The sequence below is a fragment of the Triticum dicoccoides genome, chromosome 4A (genome assembly GCF_002162155.2).
Source record: "Triticum dicoccoides isolate Atlit2015 ecotype Zavitan chromosome 4A, WEW_v2.0, whole genome shotgun sequence".
Taxonomy (NCBI): domain Eukaryota; kingdom Viridiplantae; phylum Streptophyta; class Magnoliopsida; order Poales; family Poaceae; genus Triticum; species Triticum dicoccoides.
Window position 1 is genome coordinate 666,358,320 of NC_041386.1, and position 13,393 is coordinate 666,371,712.

General features: G+C 46.4%; 3 pseudogenes; 2 read left to right on the forward strand and 1 right to left on the reverse strand.

Moving 5' to 3' along the window:
* Positions 1-4,106, forward strand: part of LOC119284013 — a 10,928-nt pseudogene extending 6,822 nt beyond the window's left edge.
* A 1,681-nt stretch (positions 4,107-5,787) lies between these two features.
* On the forward strand, positions 5,788-7,263 carry LOC119289635 (annotated as a pseudogene).
* A 300-nt stretch (positions 7,264-7,563) lies between these two features.
* Positions 7,564-13,393, reverse strand: part of LOC119284014 — a 14,736-nt pseudogene continuing 8,906 nt past the window's right edge.

A 13,393-nucleotide genomic window follows, 5' to 3' on the forward strand; every position in this document is an offset into this window, starting at 1 on the left:
GAATGTTTCTTCTTTAAGCTACTATCGGTGGTGATTAGATAGCGGTAATGACTATGATGATTAAATAGTGATAATGACGACTACGATGATTTTTAGCTAGCTAGCTAGCTAGAGTATACATATACTCATGTTGATGATATGATGTAAGAGTTTTTATATTAATATGATGATGATGATGAGTTATTATATCATTTAATGAAAGAAATCACAGATTAGTTTCAGCTGAATGGATCCTACCTAAGTGATCAAGTATATATATGCCATATCCATATATATTATACTTGATCACCTAATTAGGTGATCAAGTATAATATCGATATGGCATATACTTGATCACTTATAGCTAGCTAGATCCTTAAGTCGAAACTAATCCGCGGTACTTTCACCTAATGATTTAACAACTCATTATAATGTAAAACAATCACTAAATTAAATTGAAAACACAAAACTAAAGGGAAAACTAAAAAAACATTTAGTACCGGTTGGTGTTACCAACCGGTACTAAAGCCCTACGCGCACCCGGCCTGGCTCGTGCCACGTGTTTGCACTTTAGCGCCGGTTCGTGACGAACCGGTACTAAAGGGGCGGGGGACTTTTAGTCCGCACTCTTTAGTGCCGGTTGGCGAACCGGCACTAAAGGCCGTCACGAACCGGCACTAAAGGCCGGTTCTGCACTAGTGGGAACATGAAGTTCAACCATTTGAAAGAGAAGCAAAGGCTTACATAAGAGAGGGGAAGTTGGCTTTTTAGTGGGTCGTTCTGCCGACGGTTGGTCGCTCGGTGGTTCAAAGACCTTGATGTAATATTTATTATGTTTAAGATATTTTGTACTTCTGACTATTGAGCCGGCCGCACGTGCGTCGCTTGATCAGAACTAATAGTGTGTCTCACAACTACTACCTTATCTCCTCAGGCGATCGGTGTCATCTCTCTCGCCCGCATCACTATCTTCCCCGTGCCGACGATCGCCCAGCTTCCTTATACTCGAGTGCTCTTTATATGGTAGGAATATATCATTAATGTTTACTTTCCATTTCTGGTGTTTCCTACTTTCCAAAACTTTCCAAATAAGAGTGTTGGGCGACCTATTACCTCTTGATGGTGACTTATTACATCTCATGGGTGACCTATTACCTCATAAAATCTCGACCCTTGGATCAGAAATAATGGACGGCCCAGCTTCTGCTCCCCCGCGTCGACGGCCACCGACCTCCTGCTCCCTCGTGTCGATGGCCCAACCTCCTGCTCTCTCACGTTGCACCTACAGAGCCGCCACCGCGTGCCGGATTTGTTGTGGCCAGCCCACCGCTCGTCGCATGCTCCCCCGGCCTTGTCACGAGCACGACAAACACCGTCGAGCTCGAGGCCACAGGTTACGAGCTCCGCCACCGACGTGGTGCTTCGTGCTGCAACCCCGGCAAAGTTGTCGGATTTGCTTGAATTGGCTTTTTTTGCTGGAACCGATGTATTTTTTTTTTTGCTTCAACCTGGCAAAAACTTGGGCTCATTTTTACAATAGATCTTGGTATTTTGAAAAAAGAAAATTAAAGGTTTATTATGGAAAAAAAGACTAACATCAATCCATACTTAACAGCAACTTAAGGTGACAGGCCCACGGCCTGGCCTGGCCAGAAGTATGTGATGACCGCTTTTTGCCTCGACAGACCCTGACCGGCAAGCCGGTGTATATGCTTTGCATCCTCGGCGATAAGTGGGTCACTACCAGACTATTTAGACCGCGAAGTACGCTCCAAAGCGAGCGGGGTGGTACTATTTTTTGTTTAGGCACGCTGTGGTACTAAAAGCACGTAGCAAACCGAGCGGGAAGTAGGCTCCAAAGCGAGCGATGTGGTAGTAATCTTTCTTTTCTTTAGACACGCACGGCGAACCGAGCGGTGTGCTCGTTCCCGGCCCAGCAGCAGCTAAATGCTGGCTGGGCCACCTCCTCTTCCGCCCACCAGCTAACCTGCTCAACCGCTTGTAAACCGTACTCCAAACATTGAATAAAGTGTGGTTTACCCTAAAAAAAAGCTAACCTGCTCAAAAAAAAAATGCTAACCTGCTCCCAAAAAAATAAAAAACAGCTGACGTGCTCTAACCGGTTCTCCTTGGAGCTCCTCCTCACCAGCTCCTGCTCAACCTAAGCAAATTACCCCCAGGAATCATTGGAATTATATACGCCACACGTAGGGCTGGACTAACGAGCAGCTCGGCTCGTTAAGCTCGTACTCTTTAAGCTCGTGCTCGTTAAGGTTCGGCTCGTTAAGCTCGTTAAGATTAACGAGCAGAAAACCCTGCTCGGCTCGGTTCGTTTGAAGCTCGTTAAGCTCGTGAGCGCCCGCGAGCGCTCGTTAACAGATTATAATGTGTTACGACATACATGATGAATGTGTAGGTATGGTTTTCAATATAAAATATTATGACTAAGAAAAGAAAGGAAGTAGTATGTTGCCTCATATGTCGATTAGATTAAATAGATGGGCTGAGGTGCTACAGAAAGTTTGTCACATAATATGAAAATATATGTTGTGTTGTTACTAACGAGCTTAACGAGCTACTCGTGAACCTCGTTAGCTCGCTCGTTAAGCTCGTTAAGCTTAACAAGCTAAAATCAATGATTGGCTCTATTCATTAAGAAGCGAGCTACGAGCTTAACGAGCCGAACTATCGAGCGCTCATTAAGCTCGCTTGCTAGGAGCTTTTGGTCCAGCCCTAGCCACACGTACACGCATATCCAGTCCAATCCAGGTCACTAGCTACGGCTTTCTATCAAGACACGATTTGAAGAGGAGCTTCAGGTCCGGCAATGACGGCGATGGTTGAGAGGTGGGCGGAGCTCAGATCGGTGGTGGGGACCGTCATCTTCCTCGGTTGACTTGTTCCCCTCTGTCAAAGCCTACCTCAGCGATGCCTGCGTCCGTCACACGCCCAAGCTTAAGACCGAGCTCGGCAAGGACAACAGGAACCTCCGGGTCTCCGTTGACGACCACGAGAAGGTCATTGACGATTTCTCTGGGACCACCATGAGGTCATTGACGACTTCTCCGAGACTCCTACCTTCCTTTCAGCCTCGGCAAGGGTCGCGCTGTGACCCTCAAAAACTGCCAACGCCGCCTCTTCGCCAACAATGCCAGAAGTAGCTTGAACCCCTACCGGGGCAAAAGCATCTGGAGCCACGTCCCCATCGAGCACCCCCCCCCCCACCTTTGACACACTCACGATGCACCCTGATGAGAAGGAGGCCGTCATTGACGACCTCATGGCATTCTAGGAGAGCAAGGAATACTACGCCAAGGTCGGCAAGACGTGGATGTGTGGTACCTTCATTACGTACCACCTGACACTGGCAAGTCCACCATGATCGCCGCCATGGCCAACTTCCTCGACTACGACGTCTACGACCTCAAGCTCACGGCGGTCAAGAACAACACCGAGTTGCGAAATCTCTTCTTCATCGAGACCACGGGCAAGTCCATCATCATCATAGAGGACATTGACTGCTCCGTCAACCTCACCGGAAAACGCCACAAGAACAAGAAGGCCGCAAATGACAAGGACTCTGACAATGATGACAAGCCCAAGCTACCGGTAGAGCCGGAGAAGGACGACGTCACCAAGGTGACGCTCTCAGCCTGCTTAACTTCGACGGGCTGTGCGGAGGTGAGCGGATCATCATCACCACGAACGACAACGAAAGCTGGACCCGGCGTTGATCCGGAGGGATAGGATGGACAAGCACATCGAGTTTTCCTACTGCCACTTCAAGGGCTTCAAGGTGCTTGCTAGAAACTACCTAGATGTCATTGAGCATGAGCTCCTTGGGGAAATTCAGCGGTTGCTTGAGGAGAGAGACATGCTGCCCACCGACGTTGCAGAGAACCTGATGCAAGTCGAAGAAGAAAATGACAGACCCCACCGTGTGCTTGAGAGGTCTCATCGAGGCGCTCAAACAGGCCAAAGAGGACGTGGTGGCGGCCAAGGTGAAGGAGGCAGAGGAGGCCAAGGAGAAAGAGGAGGGAGAGGTGAAGAAAGCGAAGGAGGAAGACAAAGGGATGGACAAAGCACCGGAGGAAGCCAATGGAGATATCAAGTCAGGTGACAAGTGAAATGATCTCAAGCCAGGAAGCCAAGGAAAAAGAGTGAGTTTATTCACCAGTGCTCCCTTGCAAAAGAAATATGCAGTGATCGCACTTGTAATGCTGTCACATATAAAGCGTGCAACAATACAAAATGCTAACAAGACCCACATGCTTTACTTGCATTAAAATGCTAACAAGCTTTTTTTAGGGAACTTAAAAATAAACATGGTATCAGACTATCAGGCTTCCTTACCATTTCACCGACCCAATGTCGTCACTGTGTATGACAGTGACAGTAAGCAATTAGCAATCGGAATTAAGCAAACCAGGTCTGAATTTGCCCTTCCATCCATTAATTAACTGATTAAGCAACCCAATTCTGTATTTTTCAGCTCTGATAGCTCCTCTTCACCTGCCCTGGTCACGCTGAAGTCAACTTAAGTAAATCAGCCAGAACTCTGGTCCAGAATTATGTATAAACACAACAACAATTGCCCCATTCCTAACTCCAAGATCACTAGAGTCGTAGACTAGGAAAATGGGGGCTGTTGTCCCTGCTAGGATGAGCAACAGGATCAAGAGAGATGGGAAGCCATCCTTACTTAAAGCTCAGGAAATCAAGCAGGTCCAGAACTTGGAAATACCAAAAGGTAAAATCCTAAGGTTTTCAAAATTCTTTTGCCTATCTTGATAATGATTTTCTTAATTTCTAATGTTGATAAATCTGGCCTGTCCTTGGGTAATAGCCTAAAAAATAGAATTAAGTAGACTTGAAGAATTCAACCAGGATAACACTGATATGTTTTGACCTCCTGACATTGATGTCACTGGAGAGGATTTTAATGCTTCTGCTCATATCTCTGTTTTTGTTGATGACAACTCTCTTGACCCACATCCTGATCATGGATATGGATGCCGACTGGGACTCCTCCTGGACTAAGGCTACTAGTCAAGGTCTACAAAGTGTCAAGCAAAATTAATTTCCAGATTTAGATGATAGGTTTATTCTGGAATGTCATAGGCCCAAATGGGTCTACTAAAATTACTAGAGTGCAAGAGCTCTTTAGAGCTCCTGATTTCCTGTGTCTTTCTGAGACAAAAAAATAATATCTGATTTTACTCTCAACCGGTTAGATGCTATTCATACTAGATGTTGTTCAACTAACACTGCAGGTGGGATTTTGGTTGGGGTCAAAGATGATCTGTTTGAAAAAAAACCTTATAGACATTCATACTTATTGTATTTCCTGCTTGTTAAAATGTAAAAACAATAATTCTGTTTCGAGATTGATCTCTATTTATGGATCCTCTTACGATGATTTTAAGCTAGATTTCATTAATGAATTGCATAACCTTCTAGCTGGTTTGTCTGGCCCCACCTTAATGGGTTGTGATTTTAACCTGGTGAGAAAGCTGAGGAGACAAATATGATTTTGATTAATCATCATTGAGCAGACCTCTTGTATCTTTATTTCCCTTGTTGTTCTTGGATCTTGATGCATCCCATTTATTGCTTGTGATTTGAGGAGTACTTGGTGTGGATCTTGTCCATTAGAGTGTTCTTGTGTTTCCCCTTGTGTTCTTGGTGTTCTTTCTCAAATCCACCTCCAATTCGTGAACATGGGGCCACCTAGTGTTTTTCCTTACATCACTTTCTCTCTAAAAATTGTTACACCAACAAGAAGAGATCTAGCCAGCCATGGGGGAGATGGTGAAGACGTGGGTTGGGGTTGGGTCGGTCGCCGCGAGCATCGTCTTCCTATAGTCCATGGTTCAGAACCACATCCCGGTCACCCTCCGCCACTACCTTACCACCTGGGCCGCCATGCTCGCTGCTCACTCCAGCACCTACCTCCATATCACTATCTTGGAGAACGCCGAGCGCTTCCATCCAAGAAAGTTCTTATCTCAGCGAACCGTGCCCCTGTCGCGCACGCAGGCTCAAGGCCGAGCTTGGCAGCGACATCAGTAACCTCCAGGTCTCTCTCGATGACCACGAGGAGGTCACCGATGAGTTCTCTGGTGTGACGCTCTGAGGGTATGCCTCCAATAAGCATTCCAAGGGGAATGTCATGACCCTCTGCCCTGCCGAGGACGAGAGACGCTTCTACCAGGCCGTCTTCCAGATGCGCCACTACGACCTTGTGTCAACTTCTACCTTCCCTTTGTCCTTGCTGAGGGCCGCGCCGTCATCATCAAGAACCGCCAGCGCCGCCTCTTCATCAACTGCGGCGGTAGATGGAGGTGCTACCTTCGCAATAGCGTCTGGGACTATATTAAGTTTGAACAACCAGCTATGATTGGCACACTCGCCATGGACATCGACTAGGAATCCATCATCGACGACCTCATAGTGTTCAAGGAGGGTAAGGAGTACTACACCAAGGTTAATAAGGCATGGAAGCGGGGGTTGCCCCCTGTACGGTTCGCCCGACACCGCCAAGTCTACCGTGATGGCCGCCATGGCCAATTTCCTCGATTACGACGTCTATGACCTCGAGCTTACTGCGGTCATGAACAATTCCGAGTCATCGAGATGACGAGCAAGTCATCATCGTCATCGTGGACATCGACTGCAACATTGAAGTCACTGGTTAACACTGCAAGGACAAGAAGGCCTCTAGTAACAATGACTCCCATGACTATGAACCTGACCCGACGGATCCACCGAAGGACAATGAAAGCAAGGTGGCTATGGCCAGCATGCGGCCGTGAGCGAATCATCATCTTCACGACGAACCACAAGGAGAAGCTGGACCCGGCGCTGATCTGGCAGGGCAGGATGGACAAGCACATCAAGATTTCCTAATGCCGCTTTGAGGGCGTCAAGGTGCTCACCAAGAACTACCTGGACTTCATGGAGCATGGGCTGTTTGGGGAGATCCGACGGCTGCTCGAGGAGACCAACATGTCACCCACCGATGTGGCACCTCAATACCTCATGCCAATGTCGACAAAGAAGAAGAGGGACCCCGATTTGTGTTTATCAGGCCTAATTGAGGCGCTCAAGCAGGCCAAGGAAGACGTGGCAGCGGCAAAGGAGAAGGCAAAGGGAGAAGAGGAGGCAGAAGCGGAGAAAGCCAAGAAGAAAGGAGCAAAGGCGAAGAAAAAAAAGGAGAAAGACGACAGAAAGGGCCCAACACCAGAGGAAGCTAAATGAGACATCAAACAAGGTGACGAGTGAAGTGACATGAGTAGTGAGCTTGTTAGTACTCTCTTACAAACAGATGCAGTGTTTGTTTAAATAAAATATGTATCACTCAACTGAAATAAAATAATATTGGTTTTCTCTTCTCAACTACTAATTCAGAGAGGAAGTAGCCACTATAATGTTGCTATATACTCCCTCCGTTCCTAAATAGTGACTACATACGGAGCAAAATGAGTGAATCTACACTCTAAAATATGTCTATATACATCCGTATGTGGTAGTTCATTTAAAATCTTAAAAAGACAAATATTTAGAAACGGAGGGAGTAGTACATTATGCTACACCTACAATACCATATGCTAACATGATATTGTTGTAAGAACAGAACAAAAATTGAGTGTCATTTGCATATATCACTAGTGCAGAACCGGGCAATAGCACCGGTTCGTAAGGCCCTTTAGTGTCGGTTCCATAACCGGCACTAAAGTGTGGGCACTAAAGGCCCCCCCTTTAGTACCGGTTCAGCATGAACCGGTGCTAAAGGAAAACCACGTGGCACGAGCCAGCTCCAGGGGCCTGGAGCCCTTTAGTACCGGTTGGTAAGACCAACCGGTACTATAAGGTTTGGGTTTTTTTTAGTTTTATGATTTATTTTTCATTTAATTTGGTGTTTCCATTTTAATTCTTTTTCGTTTGCTGGTATTTTACGATACTACACATTGTACACGTTATGCATATATATATCATCAATGTCTCACAAACCATCATATTAATTAATTCACACATACACACATGTATAGCTATATACAATTTCTCCTACATATGCATGTTGCCTTCGGAGCCAGTGGCATTAGCCTAATTGGTGCCTTCGGAGCACGATGACAATTGGAAGTGGTTTTCATGGGGGCGGTAGCGGGTAATAGTATTCTCCCTTCGGATTTATGACCTAGTCGAGCAAAAATCCCGCTATTTCCTCTTGAAGTGCTTCTACGCGCTCCATTTCTAGGAGCTTCGCCCGCACCTCTCTGAACTGTTAAGAAGGAGATCAATATGCATGTGTATTAGTTGTGTGACTAGATATCGATAATGGTGTAAAAATTGTGAATAGTGTTTTGACAAGCGTACCCATTCCTGTCTTTGAGATCTGCTCCTTTCGGACGCCATCATGCGAATGTTCTCGCAAACGCAGAATGCACACAGATCAGTCCCCTGCGCCTGCTTCAGGGCCTTTACGAGAATGGAATTTGATCAGATAATAATTAATCAACCATGATAATTAAAGAGATGGCAGCTAGCTAGCTAGCTAGTACTACTTAATTACTTACCTTGGGTCTTCCTCAGTTAAGCTTTTCTTTCCATTCGCCTTCCATGACGCTGATGAATCTTGCCCAAGCCCTGCCCGCTGACAAAGAAAATGAATAAAGGGGTTATTAAATAGTTCATATCATGAAATGACGAACTAAATAGGCCGAGATATATAGTTAATAATGATTGAAATTACCTGTTGACTATCCCAAACAAGATGTTATAGTCAGTTTTTTCTTTGAGTAGTGAGTCCAGTATTTCAACTGTTCCGGCGTCAACTTTAATGATACACAAGACCCAGTGAAATCTGCATGCACACACATTTGCATGTCTTAATTAAGCGGGCATATGTAAGCAAAAACATGTAGCTAACTAGTAGGCAAAAACAGAGAATTTGTAGTACAAGACAGTATGACTCACTAGAAGTTGTAAGGAAGTAGTATATCTTCATTGTATTTGAGGCGCTTCAAGAACTCTAGCATGCTGTCCTCTACGGCCTTTTGATGACGTGCATCTATTTTCCATGTGTATTCATTAACGGTGTTTGGGTCAATGAACCCAATGCCATAACGTCCACCTTTTCTCATTTCATACATCTTCATCCTGCATATAATACCACAGAAAAGAATATAGTAAGGATAATTACAGGTAATGATTGATCAAAAGGATCACTACAGCTAGCTTGAGACTTAAATTACAGAAAGAAATCACTTACAGACAATAGCACGATAGATTTGTCGAGTGCGTCTTGATTGTATAACTGAAACAGTTCAGAATACTCAACGGACATAGCTTTCTCATGGTAGTAATGCTCCTCCTTGACATTCACCATGAGGAACAATCGATTGGAAATCTTGGTAATGTTCATGTACCATTGATGCAATTCATACATTCTCGTTGGGAGGTTCTTGACCTTGTCTGGCTCGACCAAAGGTTGCCCCCGGACATATTTCCGTTTTATTTCATCCTCTCTAAGCACAGGCATGGGCTCGATCTCGAGGAGTTGTCCAACAGTGATTTTGAGAACTTCAGCCTGCATTATATGCTCCTCCGTTATTACCACATTGCCCACCTCAGGAACGTAAACTGTTTGCCCACAATAATATTGGGCGCGCGTACTGTCACGTGTTGTTGGCACAACAAGCGAGGGGATCGATTGCGCCGCCTGTTCTCCCAGCTGGGGAATGGTTTTCCCGCATTTTTTGACAGCTGCTTCTTGTTTGCTCGATCCCGAGCTCGCCTCCTTATGTAGACATGCTCGATTTAACTTCCTGATGTGGCGCTCATAGTCTGTGTCACCAGGCTTGGGAGCTGGTGGTTGAGCCATACGAATGAAGTGGTCAATCGTTTCCTCAGGCACTTTCTCCCTTGGCGGTGGTGGCGGTTTCGGTGCAAAATGGGCTTCCACCTTGGACTTCGATATGGCTGCGATTTCCTCCTCGGACCTGTCATAAGCCCTCTGCGGAAGAGGCGTGAGGCTTGGACCATATTTATATTGCTTGCCTCCGCCTGTACTTCCTGTACTACCTCGACTCGTACCGCTACGCACCATAGCTGCGGGGTGTCTCTTCTGCGATTGCTGAGGCGGCGGAGACGGCTGACGGGGCTGAGTTGGACGAGGAGGAGTGGCCGCCTGAAGCTGTGCCGGACTTGGAGGAGGAGTGGCCTGAGGTTGTGCCGGACTTGGAGGAGGAGTGGACGTCTGACGCTGTGGCGGACTTGGAGGAGGAGGAGTGGCCTGACACTTTGCCGGACTTGGAGGAGGAGTGGCCTGACACTTTGCCGGACATGGTGGACTTGCAAGAGCGGGAGACTGCTGACTCGGTGGCGGACTTCGACGAGGAGTCGGCTGACGCGGTGTCGGTGGCCTTCGAAAGATAATGCAATCCTTTTTCCATAGGATGATACGATGTTTGGCATCTCCGAGAAAGCGCTCGTCGTCACCTCCAGGATAGTCAAGCTCTAGCTCCGAATATGGGTCCACCACCTCATCAACCAAGACACGAGCATAGCCCGCTGGAATCGGGTTGCAATGGAAGGTTGCCTCGGGGGATTTGTAAAAGCAATGGCGTCCGCCACCTTCATGGATATGTTCTTCATTTTGATGTGTAGCTCGCAGCTAGTGTTCTCCGTGATGTCATCCACGGGGTATCTACCCAGCATTGCGTCGTCCGGGGCAGAACCCACGCTGCTTCTCAGCATGGATGGGGCGGTGCTATCCAATGCTGGATCATTCACTAGCTGCTGCAGCTGCTGAGACCCCCTTTGCTGGGTAAGTGAGTCGATCTGCTCCTGCTGCCGCTGGAATTTGACTACCAATTCCGCTTGACTTGCTTCTAGGCCTTGAAGGCGTTCATAGTCCCGCTTCCTCTGCTCCTCCTCCATCTTCCTCTTCTTCTCCTCCGCAATCTTCTTTCTCGCACGGGTTCTGTAGTCGGTGTTCCAGTCTGAAAACCCCTCATACCACGGAATAGCGCCCTTGCCTCGTGTTCTTCCCGGGTGTTCAGGATTTCCCAGGGCACGCGTAAGCTCGTTGTTCTCTCTGTTGGGATGGAACACCCCCGATCGTGCCTCTTCTATTGCAACAAGTATCGCATCGTCGGCTCCCTTCAGACTTGCCCTCGTCGAAACATTGCCTGTCTTCGGGTCCAACTCCCCCCATGCGCATAGAACCAAGTCCTAACCCTGGGGGGCCAGCTCTTAGTAACCGGAGTGGCACCTGCATCCTCCATCTCTTTCTCAGACTTATCCCACTTAGGCATTGCCACCGCATAGCCACCTGGCCCCAGCTTATGGAACTTATCCTTTTTTCGGCATTCTTCTTGTTTATTCTCGACCGTTCCTTAGCTAATTCCGAATCCTTGAATTTCACGAAATCGTCCAATGAGCACGTTGGTTCTCTAGTGTTCCCTCGAATACTGGAGTCTTCCTTCCTCCCTTGACGTACTTGTCCCATTCACGATTCTTGTGGTTCTTGAATGGAACCGCCATCTTCCTAAGAGCAGCGTCATTGACTTTCTGCACATCTGCTTCTGTGAAATGATCTGGTAGGGTGAAATGTTCCATGAGAGTATCCCAAAGCAGATCTTTTTGATTCTTGTCAACAAAAGTAACATCTGGACGTGGAGCAGCGTCCTCTTTGTCTTTTTGTCTTTTGTCTTTTGCTGGCTCTCTCCATTCTTGAAGAGAGATCGGGAGTTGGTCCTTCACAAGAACTCCGCAGTGACGAATGAACTTTTCTGCAATCTTCTTAGGCGCTAATGGTTCGCCATTAGGTCTGACTGCCTCGATATTGTACTTTACGCCTTCCTTCAACTTTTTGTTCGGGCCTCGTTTCGTCCTTTTGCCTGAAGATTTGCTCGATCCGGATGGCTGAAAGAACAAAGATCAATTCGTTAATATATCTTCAAGTCATTTAAAACATGTGATGATCACTAGATACCTGCTTATATAAATATATATACCTCACCGGTCTTTGTTGTTTCAGGATCAACATGTTCTTCGTTATCGTCATAATCGTAGTTCATGACTTCATCAATTCGGTCGTCGCGATCGAATATCATATCACCCTCTCCGGTGTTGTTTAGAAATTCGGAGCCGTCATAATCTTCTTCATTCTGATCATCATCTGGCCCGCGTATCATATCGAACATGGTCTGTTCTCCCTCTCTGTCGGTATTGTCTGCCATAGCTTTTATTTAACTAATTCAAAAGAAATATAAAACAATTTAGTATTCAAATTACATCGTCTCGAATAATAGATATAATCTCGAATACTTCGTCTAGAATAATAGATATAATCTCGAATACATCGTCTCGAATAATATATAATATTGAATAGTACATCACTGGCTAGCTAATTAAAGATCGAATACTACAGAAGAATCTAGGACACTCGCGGTTCCTGCGGCGCGGGCGGTGGACACCCAAAGAGAAGGAACCCTCACAGGATCATAGCTGAAGTGAGATCCCCGAAGATACTGCCAGGTATTGGAGAACCTGCCGCCCTCTAACGCAACCATGTAGCGATCGACGTGCTCGTCCTCCTCCCTGAAACGGTGACATACCACCTCCGGCGGGGTCGGGTCCCTCCGCATCGAAACTGGCCCACGCGAACGCCACCAAACGAGATCAGGGTCGACGACGGGACCCGGGGCCGGGTTCCTCATCAAGCGGCACGCCCCCCCAGGCAGCACCTCCCAGTGTCAGCCCGGCGGAGCCCAGTCCCGGACATGGGTCGGCTGGACGTCGTCGCGGACGGGTCGACGGCGAGGATGCGGCCCGGGCATCGTCGAGAACAAATACTAGCTATATGCCCGCAAAAAGTAATATTTTTTTAATGATTGGATTTTGATAACTAAAATTTCTAACATTTCTACTATTTCAAAAATCTATATACTATTTCATACTAATTAAGCATCTAACACTAAAAACAGAAAACACAACTTCTATACATCCATTAAAAAACTGAAAAACAACATTATATAAAAAATTTCCATACTAATTAATCACTAATTATATACTAATAATAATAATCTAAATTATATATTAATTAAACATAAAAAATTTCCATACTAATTAAACACTAATTTTCATATAAAAAATTTTGATAACTAAAACAATAATAATCTAAATAATCTAAATTATATACTAATTCATGCTTGTGTGTGTGTGTGTGTGTTTTGATAACTAAAACAATAATAATCTAAATAATCTAAATTATATACTAATTCATGCTTGTGTGTGTGTGCTCGGGGCCGGGAGGGGCGGCGCCCATGGTGGCCGCTGGGGGCGAGGGAGAGAGGTTAGAGGGGGAGAGCTCACAGCGGGGCGATGGCGACGGCGAGGCGATGACGGC